Here is a 23,786-nt window from a genome sequence, read left to right as displayed (position 1 = left end):
TTGAATGGGAAATCGTGGAAGCATTTCCACTAAGATCTGAAACCAAAGTTGCTCTTCATCACTACTGCTGTTCAATACACTACTGACAGTTTTAGCCATGGCAATAATGCAAGAAAAAGAAATCAAAGGAAAACAAATTAGAAAGGAGAAAGCCTAATAACCTGTTTGCAGGTATCATGATTCTAATTATTGGGAAACCAAAAGACTCCACCAAGAGATTATTGAAACTCACAAGAAAGTTTGGTAAAGTTGTAAAATATGAAATCAACACACAAAAATCAATAACCATTATATACACAAAAATGCCATAGCTGAAAAATAACTTATCAGATCAGTGCCATTCTCAATAACCATAAAATTTTTTATTACCTTGGAATAAATTTAGTCAAGGGTGTGAAAGATCTCTATAAGAAAAATTACAAAACATTAAAGAAAAAAAAGAAAACACAAAAAAAGGAAAAATCTTTGATGTTCATAAATTGGAAGAACTAATATCATCAAAATTCCCATTCTACCAATAAAAATTATTTTTAATTTTACTTTCACAATCATTTATTTATTTGAGAGGAAGTTATAGAGAGACAGAGAGAAAAAAACCGATGCCTTCTAACTGTTGGTTAATTCTCCAAATAGCTGTAATAGCTGGTGCTGGGCTGATCTGAACCCATGAGCTAGGAGCTTCCTCCTCATCTCCTATGTGGATACAGGAGCCCAAGCACTTGGGCCATCTTCCACTGCCTTCCTAGGCCATAAGCAGAGAGCTGGATCAGAGTACCAGCTGGGACCCAAACTGGCATCCATATCAGATGTCAATGCCACAGAGACTCAAATTACTATTCCACAGTGCCAGCCCCTCAAAAGCAATTCACAGATTCAATGTGATCTCAATCAAAATACCAAGAACATTCGGAAGGAAGACCTTCTCTCATTCTCTCACTGTCTATAACTCTACCTGTCAAAATAAAAATAATAAAATAAAAAACTTTAAAAAATAAAAGAACATACAGCATCACCTGATGGTTCAGGAGCATGACAAGTAGGACCCTGTGGTGGCCTATTACTGAATAGTTGTTCAAGAAATGATCTGAGGGGTGTTTGTTGGCAGCCATCGTTTGATCATTATGTATTTCACCAAGGGGGTCATTTATATGCCATGCAAACTAGAATGAAGATTGATAATAAAACTCCTGAGTGTCATAAATTTTTATCAAAATTAACAGGTCAGTTAGGAGCTCTTAATAAAGAGTTGGGGGGTTGACACTGGTACAGCAGGTTAAAGCCCTGGCCTACAGTGCTGGCATCCCATATGTGCTCCAGTTCAAGTCCCAGCTGCTCCACTTCAGACTCAGCTCTCCGCTCTGGCCTGGGAAAGAAGTAGAAAAATGGCCCAAGTCCTTGGGCCCCTGCACACATGTGGGAGACCTGGAAGAATTTCCTGGCTCCTGGCTTCAGATCAGCACAGCTCTGGCCATTGCGGCCATTTGGGGAGTGGATGGCAGAGGCTGACTCTCTCTCTGTCTTTCTGTAATTCTGCCATAATAATAAATAAATAAATCTTAACAACAACTGTTAGACCAGACTTGGATGGGACTCAATTATCCCAATGAGAGACTTCAATGATGCAAAAGCAAAGAGGTTTATTGTTCTAGCTCAATCTAGGGTCCACTCCTCCAATCATCACAACGGTCATCTGATGAGGACCCATCCCATTTCCTTTGTGAGGTTTATATAGGGTTTTCAGAGACATTCTATACATTATAGCACCATTCAGCAAATCATCTCATGCTGTGAGAATTTAAAGAACATCTCTTAAAATTGATTAGTAAATCCAGTGGTGGGAATAGACCTAGTAAAGGTGGTTAGATGGCTTTGGGGTTGATGCTTTTTAAAATGATTGGCTAAAGTGTAGGGTCCAAGCCATGAGGGTGTATATTCCAAACTGCAGGGTTTTGGGATGTTATCAATCACCTTAATGGCCTAAATAGACACCTGGAAAAGACAGCTGGATAGCAGGTATTTCCCTGCTATCTGCTGATTGGCTGTTGCTAGGGGAGTTTATCACAAGGGGAGTTTATTTTTCTTCTTTCGGGAGATTTTGCCAAAGGGTTCAGGGTCTGCTCAGGCCTGAGTTACAAGATGGAGGCCTAGCCTAAAATAGCTGTGCCTTGATCCAGGCTCAGATTCTTCACAAAAACAACAAAAAGAAACAGTGGGGGTGATAATGAAGCTATTACCCAAGGAGTAGTTGGTTATGCCCATTTGGGGAATTATTCTTGGAAAATGTTTATATATGCAGACAATGAACATTGTGCTGGAGATTTCACAAAAAACCTGATCATGTTCTTCTATACTGCAAGTCTTTTAACAGATGTCATAACTTTGCTTGACATAACACTGATGAAAATGTGAAACACACAAAGTATGCAAGGTGGAAGGCAACATATATCCATAATTGCTTAAAGAATGAGGAGACTACTCAAGCAATTGAGGAAGATACTGATGGTGAAGAAAATGAAGATGCTGTAGTAGCATCTCTGCCCATTCAACACACCTCTGCCATTATCATCTTCAGCATTTGACCCAGGCAGCATGCCATCAGACAGCTATAGTTGAATACAGGGTCCTCTGGGTGCACATGCCCCAGCCAATACACCAGCAAAAGTGCCCCATAGCATGGGTGTAACAAAGAATACTATCCAACCTACTCTATAGACTATTCCAGCCATTGATCCTGCACTTTTCAGTATGGTTTCCCAAGGCCATATCCACCTCAAACCTGAGGACTTTGTGAGAGCTCAGAAATACTGCAAATATGCTAGCAGTGCTTTACAATATGAAGATGTAAACACTGCCATTCAGAATATACAGAAAGACCTCAAGTTACTGATGACTGACAGAGAATGAAGCCTTTGTACAACAGATCCATGTCTCTTTGGCATAAAGAATTAACTCCATTACTGTCTTCAGCCTATCAAGAGTACAGTTTCAAGAAAGACTTCAGTTGAGTTGAATATGACAATAAAATCTGTGTGTATCAGATTCCTTTGGAAGCATTCATCAGTAGCCTCAACCAGTTTTTATTGTCCATTTAATGGCTTTGGTAATTTATGGGTACAGAGGGCTGATGTTGGCAAGATCCTAAAAACACCCTTTGAACCCTGCTCCAGCAAATGAAAACACAGAAAATATATATTGGAAATAAGCTTTATTAATTTACATACATGAAGAGAATTTTTTAAAAGGCATACTATTTGGACAAACAGATCATATTACTTTGCTTTAAAATTCTAAATCTAATGAAAGATTCCAGAATTGTCTAGATTAGAGATTATCTTTTTGTTTTCCTTAAGGCTTATAAAACAAATACAAATGTCCTAAAGTGCTAGATTAACCTGAAAAAATTATGTTCAAAACACAATTTTTATTCATTAGAGTTTAACATTGACAGAAAGGAAAGTTATTCAGTAAAGAGGTAGAAATGCTTTCAGACTTAGTATTAATAATGTTGGTTTCCCAAATGCTTTTTCTTATCCATTAAGCTTAAGGTAACTTGGTATTTGTTGCATCAGCAGTCTGACTGCATGTCTTAGAGAATGAAAAATAGAGGCATGTAGAGATGCCTGAAGAGTTAGTGCTTTTAAGTTAAGATCCTTCTCAGCTGCTGAGGAGTTCATTCCATTGAGTGCATAACTATGAATGATTCAGAAGATTTATAAGACTTAAGATACTCAGTTGTTAAGTTTATGAATTTTGTGGTAAATTATGGACTTACTGTGTCACCCAAATTTGCTGTGTTAAAAAAATAAATACAAAGATTCTTTTTAAATAAAACTTAAAAAAAGTATAGGCTTGTATTGAACAAGATGTATCTAAACTTCATAAAATGCTGTTATTTTAATACAAAACATACATAAGCATATGTTTTAAACATAATTAATTGATTATAAAAGCTTGTGTTTCTACTCAAATACACTTGTGAAAAGAAATTACAATTTATCCACAAAATAGTCTAGAATTTCCTAATAGTATCTAACTTAAATAATGAAGTAAAACATCCTAAAACATCTTTTGTTTGTGTGAATTTAATTACAGTACCTTAAATTAGTATTCTCCATCCCAAAGGTTATTAAAAGTTTTGAAAGGGAGATAAACTCCATGAGGTTGGTAGATTTTTTGTTCTAAATTCTTCATGTACTTGGGGCTGGTGATGTGGTGCAAAGGCTAATCCTCTGCCTGAGGTGCTGGCATCCTTTATGGGTGCCAGTTCTAGTCCCAGTTGCCCCTCTTCCAGTCCAGTTCTCTGCTATGGCCTGGAAAAGCAGTGGAAGATGGCCCAAGTGCTTGGGCCCCTGCACCCGCATGGGAGACCAGGAAGAAGCAGCTGGCTCCTGGCTTTAGATCTGTGCAGCTCTGGCCATTGCAGCCACCTGGGGAGTGAACCAATGGAAGGAAGACCTTTCTCTCTGTCTCTCCCTCTGTCTGTAATTCTACCTCTCAAATAAATAAATAAAATCTTAAAAAATATATTCTTTTTTTTTTTTTTTGACAGGCAGAGTGGATAGTGAGAGAGAGACAGAGAGAAAGGTCTTTCTTTTTGCCGTTGGTTCACCCTCCAATGGCCGCTGTGGCCGGCGCATCTCGCTGATCTGAAGCCAGGAGCCAGGTGCTTCTCCTGGTCTCCCATGCGGGTGCAGGGCCCAAGGACTTGGGCCATAGCAGAGAGCTGGCCTGGAAGAGGGGCAACCGGAATAGAATCTGGCACCCCAACCGGGACTAGAACCCGGTGTGCCAGCGCCGCAAGGCAGAGGATTAGCCTGTTAAGCCACGGCGCCGGCCAAAAAATATATTCTTTATATATTCATATTAATTACAACCTCTTATTTTAGAAAAATGAGGGTTAATAGTTTATGACTTCTGCTAGTCTGTGATTGTTACAAAGTAAAACTTCTAGTCAAGGTATGATTTTGTAAATTCCTTATTAGCAATCAAATTATTATAACAAAAATTGTGGTACTAAGTTAATAGTCTTTAAATAAACACAAATTAGGAGAATATTTAGCAACTTAAAAACACCTGGCTATCAAAATTATTCAGATGCAGACAAGATAAGCCTCCTTGTGGGGTAACCACATGCTGAATATCTGTTTTTTTATTTATATGTCTCACTGTCACAGGCTGAACAGCAACAGAACACAGTATGAGAATGATGAGCACTCCTCTAATTCTAGAGACATATGTGCCCTGTCAGGACTTCATTGGCCTAATTCATCAAAAGACTCAGGAATAAATGTTTCTGTTTTCAAGAGAATTGTGGGGCCGGTGCCATGGCACAGTAGGTTAATCTTCCACATGTGGCACTGGCATCCCATATGGGCACTGGTTCTAGTCCCAGCTACTCCTCTTTCACTACAGCTCTCTGCTATGGCCTGGGAAAGCAGTAAAATATGGCCCAAGTGCTTGGTCCCCTGCACCCATGGGCAACTGGAAAGAGGCACCTGGCTCCTGGCTTTGGATCAAGTAGCTCCGGCTGTTGTGGCCATTTTGGGAGTGAACCAATGGTTGGAAGACCTTTCTCTCTGTGTCTACCTCTCACTGTCTGTAACTCTGCCTCTCAAAGAAATAAATAAAATCTTTCAAAAAGTCTGTTAAAGTGAATTACAACCACCATTGTATGTTTTCTTTCACAACTTCAAGTGGACATAGCTCATAAAATAAAATAAATCATAGGCTGATGCCATGGCTCACTTGGCTAATCCTCTGCCTGTGGCACCAGCACCCTGGGTTCTAGTCCCAGTTGGGGTGCCGGGTACTAGTCCCATTTGTTCCCCTTCCAGTCCAGCTCTCTGCTGGGCCCAGGAGGGCAGTGGAGGATGGCCCAAGTGCTTGGGTCTCTGCACCTGCATGGGATACCTGGAGGAAGTACTCTGCTCCAGGCTTCAGATCGGCAGAGCACTGGCCATAGTGGCCATTAGAGGAGTGAACCAATGGAAGGAAGACCTTTCTCTCTGTATCTCTCTCAATGTCTATAACTCTACCTGTCAAACATAAATAAACAAATAAATAAATAAATAAATCATAGTTTCATAAATACTAAAGCTTAGACAATTGGTACCAATGAATAGCTTCTTTCATAGTGTCTCTTTATAAATAATTAATAAACCAATTATTTTCTTCCTACTCTGCAAAGCCAGTCAACACAATTGATTTCAAATTTAGAATTTTCAAATCACCCAGAAATGCACAATGTTAATGCTTTTGCAGCTTTATAAGAGCATAAAATAATAGCAATTTTTAATTCTTGCACTTTTTAACAACAGGCAATGTTCAGCCTGAAGCCAGGATCCCAGAATTCCATGAAGGCCTGGGTGAGTTCAATTAATTATGAGGACACACAGTCTTCAGTGACACCTGTCTTTATAAAGACACATCTCAATACAAAATAAAACTCCCTACTCAGGACTTTTGAGATCCAAGAGAAAACTCAAATATTTTGCAGATAAGTGCAAAGCAGAAATCTGGAGACTCCTGTGAGCCAACAAGTTCCCTGCCTACCTGAGAATCAGCTTGTCACCAGGGAGATCAAGGGAAGAGGACCAAGCAAAGCCACTTGGAACCTGTGCCCAGAGTCTTACCTCTTGAGTGAGCATAAAGGCAGCCAAGTCATTGGGCACTGGCAGTTTTGGACCACCTTAATCCTGAAGTGGGTACACAAACTAGTCCAACTCAATTTGGGCTGAGTTATCAGACTGGAAATCTGGACAAAGATTGTCACCCATTAAGGAATCTGGACACAGGAATGGCCAAAAAAGAACCATCAGGAGATGCGCACAATAGGAGTCAGAGTACTAAGTGGGTAATAAAAGCACAGATCCTAGACCAAGGCAACAGGCAATGCCAACCTTCTCTTTTGTTGCAAAGTTTTCTTATTTTATCTTAAAGGCCTTGAGAAACAGATCTGTAGACATCTCATGTGTAAGACAAACATGGATCATTCATAATTGGCCTATAAATATTAGCATTCTTACCCTGATCAATGAGCCTCAGGAACTAGCTCAGGGAGGGGCAATTAAAGAGAATCACTTCAGTTTCATTTCTAGGGAAGTATACATCCTCCATGAACTGCTTCTGGCAAAATATTTCTCCAATTTTCCAGGAGAAATACATCAACTCTGAAGAGGCTACTTTTTTTTTTTTCCATAGAGTCCAACACCTGTCTTGGGAATCACCTGTGATACCAGGTAGATGGATAAGAAAGCCAATTGGAATCATCAACTAGAAGACAATTTACCCAAATCACTATATTTCACTCTACAGAAAAACACAAACTGAATCACAAAGAACTCCAGTCAATCAATCCCCTGGTTTAATCAAAGGACATATTTGCATTACTCCAGATATGCAGGCCTCTCTTTCTGTTGTACCCTCATGTGGACTATCTGCATAGGAATACAGAGTGAGGGGGAGGCTGCAGTAGTAAAAATGGTCAATGTTTCAATTATGAAACTGATTTTTAATTATCTCAAATTCAGTCATAAAAATTCTGCTCTAAGCAAGACACATAAAGCCAAGCTCATCCCTTTCTTAACAAAAATTTAATGCTAACTGCATATTTAGGAGTGTACTATTGCATTTAATTCCAGTACTTCTCTACATCTTATTTTTTTTTTAAGATTTTATTTATTTGAGAGGATGAATTATAGACAGTAAGAGGAAGAGACAGAGATAAAGGTCTTCCATCTGCTGGTTCACTCCCCAAATGGCTATAACAGATGGAGCTGCTCTGATCTGAAGCCAGGAGCCAGGAGTTTCTTCTCTGTCCCCTCCTTGGGTACAGGGGCCTAAGCACTTGAGCCATCTTCTACTGTTTTCCCAGGTCATAGTCATAGCTGAGAGCTGGACCAGAAGAGGAGCAGCTGGGACTAGAACCGGTGCCCATATAGGATGCCAGTGCCACAGGCAGAGGATTAAACTACAAAGCCACAGCACCAGCCCCTCTACATCTTATAAGCATATCTTATCTGTAAGAAGAAAACTGAAAAGTGAGTCAAGTATATCACAAATTATGTTAGAAATTATCTTTAATTAAAAAAAAAAAAAGGAAAACCCTATAATAGAAATCCTCACAAATGACCTGTGTCCTATTACTTTATCCTTTGGAATACTTTTCAAGATTTCTTCTGGCCTTCTTACCTTCCCTTGTTCCTCATACCCTTTCAATATCACTGCCCTCTCTGTTCCTGCAGCTCTCTCCCTTTGGAAGCAGTCTTGTAGACTGTCAATCATTATTTCAAAATGTTTTGTAGGAAGGGCCTGAATGGCCCTCTAATGTCCCTTAAATATATATTTCCATAAAATAGATGATAGAGGGGCTGGTACTGTGTCCCAGCAGGGAGAGCTGCTGCCTGCACTGCCGGCATCCCATGTGGGCGCTGCTTTGAGTCTCGGATGCTCCATTTCTGATCCAGCTCTCTTCTAAGGTCTGGGGAAGCAGCAGAAGATGGCCCAAGTCTTGGGCCCCTGTGCCCATGTGGGATAATTGGAAGAGGCTCCTGGCTCTTGGCTTCAGTTCAGGGTAGCTCCAGCCATTGCAGCCATCAGGGAGTAAACCAGAAGATGGAAGGCCTTTCTCCCTCTCTCTCTCTGTCTCTGCCTCTGCTTCTCTAACTCTGCCTTTCAAATAAAAATAATAATAATAATAAAAAAGACAGTAGAGCATACTGGGAAAGCCATTGCCTGTGATGCTGGTATTCCATATTGTGCATGAGTTTATGTCCCAGCTGTCTACTACTGATCCAGCTCCTTCATGTGCCTAGGAAAGCTACAAAAGATGGTGCTTGTGCTCCTACTCCCACATGGGAAATGTGGAAGATACTGGCTCCTGACTTTAATCCAGTCCAACTGCAGCTGTTGTGGCCAATAGGGGTGTGAACCAATGGATAAATGATTTATGTCTCTCTCTCTTTGTAACTCTGCCTTTCAAATAAATCTTTTTAATTTTTTAAAAAATTTAACAAATGGCCCTGAATATTCTGACTCATCTTGACATGTAACAGGAGCCAAGAAAGTTGCTGCTGACTTTATGTAGTGCCTCTTCAATCCATTCTATAAGAAAAAAATATGTATTTCTTTTGCTATCCGAGCACTCAAATCTAAAAGAAATAATACTACCCAGTACAGCTCTGTTTAAGGCTGCTCCTGCACTGAAGAAAAGTAAAGAAGCAAGGGGCCCAAACCCTGTGTGCCAGGGTGACAGTCCCCTCCTCATTCTGCATCTGATTTTCTGGTTAGAGATGGAGACAAAGGCAACTCCAGATACTGCAGCAGTATACAAACAGCCTCAATCACAGACACGCCTTGTGCATGTGCAACAGAAGGAGAGCACAGAGCACTATGTAAGGGAGGAATACATTGAACAAAAAGGAAAGGATGTGAATGGACATAGCTAAGAATTTCCCCACTCTGCTGATCACGATCTCAAGGATGTCCAGGCCAGAATTCCATTTCACTTTGGAAAGCCCACTCCATAAAGTTTTCTCCACCTAGGTGTATTCTTCTGTGAGGAATCTGTCTTCCTGTGAGAGGGCACCACCACAGACTGAGAACCAGTCAAAAAGCAGAGTGATGGCTTTAATTCTCAGAGGTGAATGGACAACCACATCTATGAATTCTGCCTTGAAAAATAAGCTTCCTTCTACTCTAGGAATCTGATATATATAGGTTTGGGCTAAAATGAGAAACACAGAGACCAGGTGGGTCTGTTAGGTGAGAAGAAAGGAAGCTTGATTTCCAGTTGTTACTTTGTAGCATGTTAGTTTTGAGAGGATTTCATTTTCCACTTCTATTTGAATAAATGGAAAGGTAGAATCAGTGCCAGCCTAACACATGGCAGCTAATGACATCACAGCTTGCTACCCAAAAGTGGCAGCCAGAATAAACTCAACAAACTAGAATCAAAATAAAACAGGAGTCTAACATAATACCAACATTTGTTCAGCAGATATTACCAAGATCTTGACACACAAGTCACCAGGATAAAGGGTGGGGCTGGCCTTGCGGCACAGTGGATTAAGCCACCACCAAATAAAATGCTGGGATCCAATATGTGTGTCCACCCTTTAAAAAAGATTTATTTGAAAGTCAGAATTTTGGGGGCCGGTGATGTGGTACAGGTGGTTGACACACTGGCCTGCATCCCATATGGTCACTGGTTTGGATCTTGGCTGCTCCACTTCCAATCCAGCTGCCTGCTAATGTGCTTGGGAAAGTGGCACAGTATGGCCCAAGTCCTTGGTCCCCTGTATTCATGTGGGAGATCCAGAAGAAGCTCCTGGCTTCTGGCCTCAGATCAGCTCAGATCTGGCCACTGTGGCCATTTGGGGAGTGAACCAGCAGACTTAAGACCTCTCTATCTGTCTTTATCTCTATCAGTAACTCTGTCAAATAAATAAAATAAATCTTAAAAAAATGTCAGAATTATGGAGAGGAAGGAGAGTCAGATGGGATGGCATTGTGGACTAGCAGGTAAAGCTGCTGCCTGCAGTGCTGGCATCTGCTATAGGCACAACTTCATGTCCTGGGTGCTCCACTTCTGATCCAGTTCTCTGCTAGTAGCCCTGGAAAAGTAGAAGATGGTCCAATACCTGGGTCCTTGACACCCAAGTGGGAGACCTGGATGAAGCTCTTGGTGCCTGGCTTGGGCCTGGCCCAGTCTTGGCCATTGCAGCCATCTAGGGAGTAGACCAGCAGATGGAAAATCTCTTTCTCATTCTCTCCCTTTCTCTATCTCCTCCTTGCAAATAAATAAATAAATGCTAAAAAAGAGAGATCTTCCATCTGAGATGACTGCAATGGCCAGGGCTGAACCACACAGAAACCAAGAGCCAGGCACTTCATCTGGGTCTCACGCATGGGTTACAGTGGCCCAAAACACTTGAGTCATTTGCTGCTGCTTTTCTCAGGCCATCAGCAGGGAGCTAGGTTAGAAGTGGAGCAACTGGGACATGAACTGTTGCTCATCTGGGAAGCTGGCATTGCAGATGGTGGCTTTCCCCATTGTGCCACAATGCCAGCCCCATGAGTGCCAGTTTGAGTCACGGCTGTTCCACTTCTGATCCAGCTCCCTGCTAACACAACTAGGGAAGCAGAAACAGATGGCACAAGCACCAACATGGGACACTGAGTTGGACTTCCAGGCTGGGCCAGGATTATTCATTGCAGTCTCTTGAGTGAACCAGCAGATGCAAGATCCCCATCCTTCTGTCTCTGCCTCTTTCTCTGTAACTCTGCTTTAAAATAAAATTTTTAAATCTTAATAAAATAAAGAGAAAGTGTGAGAGAGTAGCCACAGTAAAGTAACAGAGCAAAGCTACGGTTGTGCTGTCCCTCAGCAGCCTTCTGCCTTAAGTGAGAAGTCTCCGGCTTACAGACACTGACATAAAACATACATTCACAACACATTTCAAAACAAAGATGAGAGGTTTACAAGGCACATTGATTTTATGATGACTTTCATTCATTAGGTACACTGGGTTTAGGTATATGCCTTTTGTGCAGCCAAGTTAACCCAGGGTCTAATTCAAAGAGATGTACTGAGGAAGATGTGCTGCCAGGGGAGAGAGCTGCAATGTCCCATTGCTCTTGTAGCATCATAAAGGGAAGGAAAAGGGCTACTCATGTCCATGGTTATAAAGAAGACAGAAGCACAAACATTTCAGAAGGCAGGAGCAAATTTCAAATATAGTTACTTTAAGAAAATAAAAGAAAGTAAATTTCAGAATATAACGTGGGGTAGAAACACACCATCAGTTCATCAATTCTCACAGGGATCCAGGAAAACTGCCCTGTCTACCCATAAACCAAATGTTTCAAAACACATTTTCTGATTAAATTCAGAAGATTACAGGACTCTGGGTGTTCAAATGCCAAATTAAGTTTTAGTTTCCACTACGGGCAGATGTAGCCCAATCACTCAGAACATGAGAAAAACTTTTCCATAAGGAATATGAAATATTCAGTCACACAGAATAACTGTGCTTAGTGCTCAAAGTGAACCCCAGGATAAGCACCCAGAAAACCTGTTAGGTCTTGGGGCCAGCTCCATGGTGTAGCATGTAAAAATTTATTTATTTATTTAAAAGGCAGAGAGGCAGGGCACAGAGAGAAGTCTTCCATGCACTGATTCACTCTGAAAATGGCTGCAATGGCCAGAGATGGATCTATCTGAAGCCAGGAGCCAGAAGCTTCTGTCAGGTCTCCCATGCAGTGCAGAACTCAAGAACTTGGGCCATCTTCCACTGCTTTCCCAGGAGACAGCAGGAAGCTGGATCTCAAACCAGCACCCATACAGGATGCCAGCACTGTAGGTGGCAGCCTCACCTGCCATGCCACAGTGCCAGCCCTCAAAATAAACCTATTTTAAAAAGCATTTTAAATGAGGGATGGGAGAGAGTTTGTTTATCCAAAGCAAGGATAACATAACTACTACACAGAAGAAGCTCCTGGCTCCTGGCTTTGGATCAGCACCGCTCCGACCACTGTAGCCAACTGGGGAGTGAACCAGCAAATGAAGACTTATCTCTCTCTGCCTCTCCTCCTCTCTGTGTTTAACTCTGATTTTCAAGTAAAATAAATAAATCTTTTAAAAAAAGTAAGATAACTACTAGTACTCATTAACTTAAAAAATATAAAAATTTAATGAAACTCAAAATATAACCAAAATCATCATCTACTACAAATTATACTCTTTGAGAGTCATATAAGAAAAAATTTAACCCCTCCCCCCCTTTGAAAAATGCACATGGGACTGGTGTAGTAGGTTAAGCAGACCCTGACAGTGCCAGCACCTCACATGGGCACTGGTTTAAGACCTGGCTGCTTCATTTCCAATATAGCTCCCTAATTCACCTGCGAAAGCAAAGGATGATGGCCCAAGCGTTTGGGCCCCTGAAATCAAGTGTGAGAACCAGAAGAAACTCCTAGCTTCTCATTTTAGCCTGGCCCAGCCCAAGTCATTGTGGCCATTTGAGGAGTGAACCAATGGATGGAAGACCTCTCTCTGTCTCTCCATCTCTCTGTAAATCTGCCATTCATGTAAATAAAATGAATAAAAAAAAACCCTATACAATGTAGTATTTTGGTTATTCCCTCATACAAGGAAAGCTCAGATAAACTGTAGATGAATCCTCCTGGCTTGATGCAATTCAGAAGGAGGATTGCTTTCTGCCACCCTGTGCTAGACATCAATGAGAGTTATTAATGGGAAGATGAGTGGACACATCAGACTGCTTCCTCACATGGCACATTTTCTTAAATACATCACTGCTACATTATCAGATTATGTCTCTCATATGAAACATGTCTCCCCTAAAAATTTTAAAGAACTTGCCAGAAACTTCTAGCAGAGCAGGGAATGATGTGCCAAGAACAGTGAGTTAGCCTGAGTAGTCTAGGAATCCTGTTCTTGGCTGTTTTCAAGTTCGTATTAATGTACACACAACATAGTTGCTGAGAAAGTGTCTTACAGTTGTTTCCTGGGTGTGAAGCAACTCTTTTCAGCAGAAACACATAACTGCTTGTCCACTCACAAGCACTGTGATAGGGAGTACATGGGAGAAAAGGTCAAAAACACACTGGGTTTGAGAGGAAGAATGCTGTTACCCTAGCAACCTCTATCCAGGATTCCCTTTCTATTTTTACTTCCTAGGTAACCTTACTATGCTAAATGAGTTTCACAGATTAGTAATCTGGTGACAACAGGACTCTAACAGAATCTGTGAATAACTCAGTTAATCAAGTGAAAACTTCATTATACTGAAAGTTAGTCTATAGCAATAGTTTTCAGGGCCACATTGCTCTTTTTTTAAAAGATGTTTTATTTATTTATTTGAGAGGTAGAATTACTGATAGTGAGATGGATAGACAGAGAGAAAGGTCTTCCTTCTGTTGGTTCACTCCCTAGTTGGCCAAAATGGCCAGAAGAACTGCACTGATGTAAAGCCAGGAGCCAGGAGCTTCTTCTGGATCTCCAACATGGGTGCAGAAGCCCAAGCACTTGGGCCATCTTCTACTGCCTTCCCAGGCCATAGCAGAGTGCTGGATCAGAGGAGCAGCTGGGACTCAAACAGGTGCCCATATGGGATGCTGGCACCACAGGCAGAGGATTAACCTACTGAGCCACAGTGCCAGCCCAAAGCCACATCTTTTATCGTACTGTGTGGGCATCTCTGTGGGGGGAGAGGGGCACATTTTCCCTTTTCTTCCTTATCCCTCTTCACATTAACACCTTGTACAAAGGCTTCCACAGACCAGTCATTTTGAAAATCTATCACTAACATCCTCCCATGTTGAAAATGCCATGGGGTTAAACACAGAACCCAGAATAAGAAAAGTAACTTGAAGCTGGTGTTGTGTCTGAGCGGGTAAAACCATATGGGTGCCGGTTCAAGACCTGGCTGCTCCACTTTTGATCCAGCTCTCTGCTATGGCCTGGGAAAGCAGTGGAAGATGGCCCAAATGCTTGGTCCCCTGTACCTGTGTGGGAGACCTAGAAGAAGGTCCTGGCTTCTGATCCATGTAGTTCTGGCCATTGTGACCATCTGGGGAGTGAACCAGCAGATGGGAGATCTCTCTTTCTCTTTCTCTCTCTCTCTCTCTCTCTGTCTGTCTTTGCCTCTCTCTAACTCTGCCTTTTAAATAAATAAATTTTTTTTTTTAAAGTAACCGGCCAGCGCCGTGGCTCACTTGGTTAATCCTCTGGCCGGCATCTCATATGCGCACCAGATTCTGTCCCAGTTGCTCCTCTTCCAGTCCAGCTCTCTGCTGTGGCCCAAGTGCTTGGGCCCCTGCACCCACGTGTGAGACCAGGAGGAAGCACCTGGCTCCTGGCTTCGGATCAGCACAGTGTGCCAACCATAGTGGACATTTGGGGGGGTTAACCAATGGAAGGAAGACCTTCCTCTCTCTCTAACTCTGCCTCTCAAATTAAAAAAAAAAGTAACTGGCCCTCTTAATTAAAACCATATGGACTGTAATATAATCAACTTGGTGGAGCATTGAGTGACTGTAAAGAACTAGACAAAAAAAATTGATACTTTTCTGTATTTATGTTTTCGTAGCTCTCCACTATGAAAATCCAGATTGAAGTAGCTCATTATTAACTCACATGGTAGACTTGCATTAATTTCAGTTCACTTCTCACTTTGCAAAGGGATTGGCAGCAGGTAATAAAAGTTGACATCCCTAATAACATGAGAAGAAAGAAGGGTTGAAGACAGAAATCGAAAAGCAGGAAAATAAATCAGCTATGTTTCCACGGCCTCAAGCTCCAGATTAAAAAAGAGTCTGTTAATTATACACAGAAGAGAGATCACTCCACAAAGATACTGCACAAGCTTCACGTGCTGCTGGGAAAGTCAGCCAAACACAGAGCGCCCCAGCTGTCAGATGTGTCCACAGGGTCCAGCATGGGGGCAGGAGCCAGATCCTACTCTGATCTTCCATCTCCACCTCTCCACTGCCTCAGGCTCCGGCTGAGGGCCACCGAGCCCCGCCCAGCTGGAAATACCAGGGGATATAGCCTGAGGCCCAGCCACAAGGCATTCTCTGACCCACCCAAAGTGAGAACTGGGCTTATTTAAATGGGAATCCTTCCTTCGCCATGCTCTCAACTGCCCTGCTTGTTCCTCGTCCAGTGTACTTTAAGGAGAATTTGAGCGAGGCAGCCCGTGGGACCGGCCAAGTGTTGGGAGACCGGGAAGCGGCAGTGGGAGACACAACACCTGGGCCCCAGCCTTGACTCTGCCGGAGAAGCTCCCAGGATCACTGAGAAGCAAGTGATCCAGGTCTGAGAGCCGCCACCCGCCATCGCACCCACCCCTCTCCCACACACGCATAGATGTCCCTTCCTGGTCTCCATACTTGCCGTGGAAAATCGTGGGAGCATGTCCTCTTCAGGACACACAGGGAGCAAAGCGGAGAGTGTGGGACAGGAGAAGTCGCTGGAACTTGGGACCCACGGGTGGCAGATGCAGAGGCACAGAAGCAGAGGGTGGCAGGTCAGGGGTGCGTGCTCCCGAACCGCCTCCAATTGTACTTGCAGAGCAAGACTCCCCAGTGAATGTGGGAGAAGGAGCAGCGCGGCCTCTCAGGGCCCTCTCTGATCAGTAAATGAACTTCTGTTCCCAACCCCAAGCCACGTGGTAAGGAACGCGCATGAGCACGTTCTCCCACATTCACATGCACAGGCGTTCTGAGCAGGAAAAGTTAGAGCACCGGGTGACTCTGGGAAATGGAGTCCAGGCCAGGGCATTCCTGGATAGACTTACTGGCCCTCTCCTAGGACTTCAGTGTGGGGTGGGCGGAGACAGGCTGGGAACCAGAGCTTTTGCTTTTGTTTACATCCCGCCTTCCCTTCCTTCCCACCCCAGATCTCAAGGGTCAGCTGCTGTTCTTCCTTTCTTGAACAAAATCTTAAGAAGTGACAGCCACTGCTGCTGAGTCCCAAATCCCAGTTCCCTCACACACGCTGTTTCCCTCAGAAAAATCCTACCGGCTGCTTTATTCCTGGACAGCTTCTCTCAACTAATGAATGACAAGGATTTCAATGTAACTCTTAGCACAGGTGCACACAGCATAGTTTAACATCTAGATTTGAGAATACAATTTTTATTTGTGTCTTTTATTTGTGGTTCTTTTCAAAGTATTTTACACCACCCTCTAATTCACCAAGTACAAAAAACAAAGAAAGAAAGAAAAAAAAAAAAAAGAGAACTGGATACAGAACTAACATTGCCAAGTATCTTCTAGGGGCCAGATTACCAGAGTAAATGCCTTACTTTGTATCAATTATACCTTAGGTTAATTCTGGAGACAGTATTCTCAATTTACAAAGAGAAAGCTGAGGTGGAAAGAGATTAGATGCCCATGGAAGTATGGTAAAAATGTCTAGGTTAAAGGCCAACCAAAGTGAAATATTGGTTTAAGAAATCTTTAGGGACCAGCACTGTGGCATAGTGGGCTAACCCTCCTCCTTCAGCACCGACATTCTATATGGGGGCTGGTTCAAGTCTCTGCTGCTCCACTTCCAATCCAGCTTTCTGCTCTAGCCTGAGAAAGCAGAAGATGGCCCAAATGCCTGGGACCCTGCATCCACATCAGAGACCCAGAATTTCCTGGCTCCTGGCTTTGGATCAGCTTAACTATGGCTATTGTAGCCATTTGGGGAGTGAACAAGTGGATGGAAGACTTTCTCTCTCTGCCTCTGCCTCTCTGTAACTCAGCCTTTCAAATTAAAAAGAAAATCTTCTTTAAAAAAAGAAATATTTCTTTTATCTTGGGACTGAGTTTCTAAAACCACAGATTTCTCATCTCTAAAATAAAAAGTGAGGGAGAGGAAGAGTATCTACAATCCTAATCTTCACTGTAGAGAAACACATAGGATTATAACTTATCTAAAAAAGAAAGGAGGTTCAAACTTGCTATTGCTGTATGGTTATTTTTCTCATGTTTAATATCAAGATAGCATATAAATATGCATTCTTAGGTATATGTGTGGTGTTTGATTTTTAAGATTTTAAGTAGAAATGTAAATGGAAGCAGGATGACATGGAGTTCTGTTTGTGGTTACTTCTGTCAATTATAATTCAGGGGATTAGAATTGCTGGATGAGGAATGCTTAAATGTATCCATTCATTTCACACTAATGTTTATTATATCTTTGTGTAGACTGCTTTTTCTTGCCAGATTGAAAATTCAGGAGGGCAAGAAACATGTTTGCTTTGACATTAAAACTCAGCATCTTGATATTCTTTCTTTTAGTTTAATGAATAAATGAGGCTATAAAAATTAAACAAATACAATTTCTGATCCCCAATAACTACCTAGTTGAGAAGACAATGAAATAGATATCTATTTGATAACAGACACAATTAGATGAATGTATAATTTGTTGCTCAGAGACAACTTTGATAATAAAAGAGACATGTTAATAATGACACAGGGCTGAAATATATAAACAGAAACCATCCAGGGCCAAGCAGGTTAAATGTTCACCCTAGCTTTGTAAGGCTTTCCATTCACTATTTAGTAAGCATTTACTGAGCATTCTTTTGTGTGGTGTGTTGAAAGAACTACCAGCCACATGATTTTCCTAGATATTGGAGTAAGAGAACCTGAGCAATCAGAAAAAGGTTGGGATGAACTGAGAGGGTTTTGACACAAAGGTAAGAAAAACAAAAAGCAGAGAGGTCAATTAAAAAGTATATCAATGGTAATTTAGTAGGATCTGAACCAAGGTATGGTGGTAGTAGGAATGAAGAAGAGGCAACAGATTACAGGGAGATCCAAAAGGCAGAAACAACAGGATTTCAGTGGTAGATGAAGGCAGGAGGGAACTCATGTGTAAATCTTCATTTGGATTTTATTATCTAATGGACAAGGAGTTCTCAGTACATTCATGTTCATCAGTAATAAAAGGCTACCTCCAACTAACTTATAAACTTCCCCTAAATCCAAGACACAATCTCATGGGTAGCTACTATCTATAAGCCTTATGTTGATCATCAAGCCAAATATTTTTAACTGTTACAATCTACAATGGTCCTCATTATGATGCAGTTACTTAGAAACTAGAACACATAATCCATGTCTATAAGAAAGGTCTAAATAAAAAAGTAAAATTCAGGGGCTGGCGCTGTGGCGCAGCAAGTTAACACCCAGGCCTGAAGTACCGGCATCCCATATGGGCCCCTGTTTGAAACCCGGCTGCTCCACTTTCAATCCAGCTCTCTGCTATGGCCTGGGAAAGCAGTAGAGGATACTTGGTCCCCTGCACACACATGGGAGACCTGGAGGAAGCTCCTGGCTGCTGGCTTCGAATCAGCACACCTCTGGCCATTGTGGCCAATTGGAGAGTGAACCATCAGATAGAAGAGCTCTCTCTCTCTCTCTCTGTGCCTCCCCTCTCTCTGTGTAACTCTGATTTTCAAATAAATAAATGAATGAATAAATAAATATTTTTAAAAAAGAGTAGTAATGGTCAATATTTATTAAAAAAAGTTGTTACAAAACCAATAAAATCATATAATTCAAAGCTAAATTTGGCATACCTCACTAATTCACAATTTATATATTCACCAACTTAAGGTAACTAAAGCACAATTAAGCAGGAAAGAAATTTTTAAAAAAAAATTTTCCCTAGAGAGGGGCCGGCACTATGGCATAGTGGGTAAAGCTGCCACCTGCAGTGCCAGCATTGGTTCAAGTCCTGGCTGCTCCACTTCTGATCCAGCTCTCTGCTATGGCCTGGGAAAGCAGTAGAAGATGGCCCAAGGCCTTGGGCCCCTGCACCCATGTGGGAGACCTGCAAGAGGCTCCTGACTCCTGGCTTCAGATTGACACAGCTCTGGCCATTGCAGCCAATTGGGAATGAACCAACGGATGGAGGACCTTTCCCTCTCTTTCTTCCTCTCCTTCTCTCTCTGTGTAACTATTTCAAATCAATAAATAAATCTTTAAAAAAAACCAATTTCCTGGAATAGCCAAAATGCACATTATAAAGTCCAAGTAAAGTGTCTAGCCACTGGCTCACCATCCTGACTCATAAAAACTCACTCTGTCCTGGCTACTCTGATATGAGTGGATGGACACAAAGCAGAAAAGAAAGCAATAGGTTTGAGCAGTGAATAAATGGAAAGGGCTCCAACAACAATGCTGCAGAGCTCTGTGGCTCCTAACTGAATGTGATATGCAGGCAGGCATCTCCTTAATTTCTGCCATGCTCTCAGTTTTCATAGGACCATAGAACTGAGCACGACAATCAGAGCTTTCAAGTCCAACATCCACAATTCACTTAGTGATAGTGGAGCACTGTAGCTTTGCTTCATGAGTACAACTAAACCTCCACACTTTATATGTCATCCTGTTTGAATCCACTGGAATTGGAGAGCATATGGGGTTAGAGGGAGTATAGGAGCATGGTGTGTGAGGGTCTCATGGTGGTGGTAGCTGTGCAGAGGGAGGGGTGGAGGAGGAGGAGAAGAGCAAGAGCCCCTAGCACTGTGGGAATGAGGAGCCGAGGATGAATGGAGACAGGGATGACTTGTCTGTATTATGCCTGGTATTCTCCTGGGTATAATTGATGCAACACAAATAATGTGAATATCATGATTACCCTAAAGGCAATTTCAGTCCTGGTGTATGGATGACAAGGACATAGATAATTAAAAACAATGTGACAAAAGTTGTAGGTGCACAATACAATCACCTACATCATTTGTGGATGCCATGCCCATCAGGCAGGAACCACCAGGTTAAGGTCAGATCTCAGGGCTGGCATTGTGGTGTAGAGGGTAAAGCCACCCCCAACAGTGCCAGCATCCCATATGGGCACTGGTTCAATTCCCAGCTGCTCCACTTCTGATCCAGCTCTCTGCTGTGGACTGGGAAAGCAGATGGCACAAGCCCTTGGGCCCCTGCACCCTCATGGGAAGACCTGGAGGAATCTCCTGGCTCCTGGGTTCTAAGCAGTGCAGCTCTGGCTATTGCAGCCACCAACTGTGAAGTGAACCAGTGTATGGAAGACCTCTTCTCTCTCTGCCTCTCCTTCTATCTCTGTGTAACTGACTTTCAAATAAATAAATAAATAAATCTTTAAAAAAAAAAAACAGTCAGATCTCAGAGGTAGCAGAGCCCAGAAATGACAACATTGTATGAAATGAAAATAGGCAGATGGTAGGTAGAAGCTTGGTAACTAAAGCTGGGATCAGCACATGGATCTTGACTGGCAGACTGTCAAAGCAATCATTAATCTGGACTAGGCTGGGATCTCCCAACTTCTATCCCAGTGCCCATGTCTTTGCAGAGAGGCATAACCAAGAAAGAGAAAATCATCTCTGGCTTTGGCTGAGGGGACTGTGGGAGCTCCCCACATTTGAAGCCAGAATCTTTTTAACCCTGAGATTCCCTCTTTCACAGGAAGGCTCTTTTCTGGCCTTGTCTTCTTAGCATAAACCTCTCAAGCCACCAGACCTCCCATAGCCCCACATCACAGGGCACATGTGAATGTGAATGGCTGAATGAACAGAATCTTGAGGTATCATGTAAATGGAAGACTCATGAATCTATTCTCACCTTATGGGTGTACTTGAAGGGGAGAAAACTGAGGCAGAGGACTTTGGTCATGCTCAACCATAGAGTCCTCCTTACAAAGCAGAAAAAAAAAAGAAAAAAAATCCTGTTCACACTTCAGAAGTGCCCAGTCTCCCACCCCTGAGTACGTGTTCTAACAATGACAAATCCCCTAAGACCAGAGTTGGGCAGGCACTGTCTTGACTGTGTAGAAAACATTTGGGGAAGAAAAGCCCTGCCCCTCTAGAGCCCATTGGTCAAAGGACCCAGCAGAAGACTAGGAGGCTTGCCGCATCACACATCTGCCCACAGAGAAGGATGGTCACAGATGTGCTGTGAGCTGTGGCCTCATGGTACTGGCTGCCGCTGTTGACACATCAGGGATGACTGGTGGCAGTGGTTTGAGCTAATCCTGCCTCTGCCTGGCCAGCACTGCAGTATGCATGGAGCGAGTCTGCTCCCGGAGTACCTGATGAGGCCAAGGCATGTGTGTAGACCTACAGTCAGAGGAAGTATGAAGCACTGGCCTCAAGGTTGGAAAGTTGCCATAGCAACAATATTTTCAGAAGGTGATGTGGCAGGGGTAGCCCTGCAAGGCAGTGTGGCCTCCTGACTACATGTCCTTCCCCTTATACACCTCTGAACTTAGATGAGCCTGAGTTGAGTGCAAGAACCTGGGTGGGTGATGCTGAGAGACCACCAGATGAGATTCTGGTTAATGTATGCAGGTTGTGGGTCATAATGACAATCAAATGTGCAATGTTGGGATCTGTCCCATGTGTTCACTCACATGCCTGATATGAGTGAGGGTCAGACAGAGGGAGAGTGGGCCAAGGGATTTTCAAGAAGGACCTGTGAGCAAGTGAAGCAGGCTGATTTCTTACCTGGGGCTACTAGAGAAGAAGAAAGGTTTGCAGGCTAGAAAATGAGCAAAGAGATAGGAAACACTGCATCTCTTTTGCTCCTTCCCCAAGATGCACACCCAAGGTTAGCAATTGACCTCTTCTTATATCTGAATTGATGGTAGTAATGATGTTGGAACTTGTGAATAAAGGCCCTAATGTGGCTAATATTCTGCTTGTCTTTCCTACAAATGGCTCAACAAATGATATTTGCTTAAAACAAATATAGGCATGCACACAGCTTGAGACTTGACTGAGAGTTCTTGCAAAATGTAAGTACTCCTTGCTGACTTGAAAGATGCTAAATGTGTGGCTCCATATTGAGGATTTGGAGTTCTGTCATTAGAACTGGATTTTGCCTTTGGTGGTGCACATCATTTTCTCTACTAGGTCTCTGACAACTCCTATGGCATTTACCCTTGCTAGACATTTCCTCAGGTTCCCAGCTGAAAGGCAGCCAAACATGAATCCCATTATTGAAAGACTGACATCTGTGGTCTTTTTGTATGAGACCCTCAGCTGTCGGGATGGAAGAGCAACAGCATCTCTCCACAAGAAACACTGGAGACAGGCCTGATGAGCCTGTCTGTTTATTAGCAATCAGGCTCAGAATTTATAGGCTAAGAGGGAAAGGAAAAAACCTTGGGTGGCAACAGCAAGTCTATAGAGCAGAAGGGGCAACATGCCAAAAGGCCTCTAACTAATTGACTTATAGGTCACGTAGGACACATAGGCCCCTGGGCTCCTTTGTGCAACCAGCCCACGTCTGGGAGTTGCTTATCAGCTCTCTGTTTATGAACCACAAAAGCATAGCCACAAGGCTTCCAACAGGAAGAGGGGATGGAGGAAATGGGTCTGGAGCTCCTGCCACCTGCCAGCAGCCAGGCTGTGGGGTCCCTCCTGGGATAGCGCACCATGCCCTCTCAACCTCCCACATGGACAGGGCAGGCAGTCCCATGGGATCACCCACAGAAATCTATCCGAACTGCAAAAGATTGTGATTGGCTAAATTGTTGTTATAGAATTTATATCAGAAATTTCCCACCAAAATCTGCTTTATTCTGACTTTGTCATACACAGTGATGGAGAAAGGACAAAAACCCTTATGTCCATGTTGATCTCTCACCTACACAACAAGCAGTCCCCCATTTCTCTGACTTGCTAATACAGCCTCTCCCCCCACCAACCCACATTGACCAGCCTTGCCCTGCCTCAACTTTTGGGCACAGCACTATGTGAAAACTCTGCTATCAGCCTGAGATTTCCCCCACTCCTCCCAAGCTGTCTCCCTCTATCTCAGCACTCAGCCTCAGAGTCCAGCCTCAGCCCAAACCCCTCCCAGCTCACACTGTGACCTCAAAGGACCTTTAAATCTAGCCCAAGCACTTCTCTATCTCAGCAGCCCTGCTTTCGCTCAGACCTCCAAGCTCCTTCTTACCACTTTGCGCTATATAAAGCACTAGCCTGTAAGACAGGGGGTTCTCTCTTTGCTGTGTTTGCTGGGAACACTCTGCCATGCCTTGGAGTGAATCAACCTTCTGAATAAACATGGACTGCCTGTGGCTCCATGCTCTGTCTACTCTTTCTTGGCACACAGCTTGTCTTGTTTTGTTTTATGGACCTGTGCATGAAGATTTAAGATTACTACCCCAATCCCCGACCATTTAAAAGCTAATTTATAAATATGGACTTAGAATGTGGCTCCATTAATGTGTGTCTGTGATCTTAGAAGTTCTTTTGGCTGCTTTTATTGGGAGGTGA

The 23,786-nt window shown here is 42.8% G+C and overlaps 1 pseudogene; it reads left to right on the top strand.

Moving 5' to 3' along the window:
- Positions 1 to 1,004: 1,004 nt before the first annotated feature.
- LOC133755387 (vacuolar protein sorting-associated protein VTA1 homolog) lies at positions 1,005 to 2,904 on the top strand (annotated as a pseudogene).
- Positions 2,905 to 23,786: the final 20,882 nt, after the last annotated feature.

Source organism: Lepus europaeus, unplaced genomic scaffold, assembly GCF_033115175.1.
Source record: "Lepus europaeus isolate LE1 unplaced genomic scaffold, mLepTim1.pri SCAFFOLD_420, whole genome shotgun sequence".
NCBI classification, from domain to species: Eukaryota; Metazoa; Chordata; class Mammalia; order Lagomorpha; family Leporidae; genus Lepus; species Lepus europaeus.
This window is presented reverse-complemented; position numbering and strand designations above follow the sequence as displayed.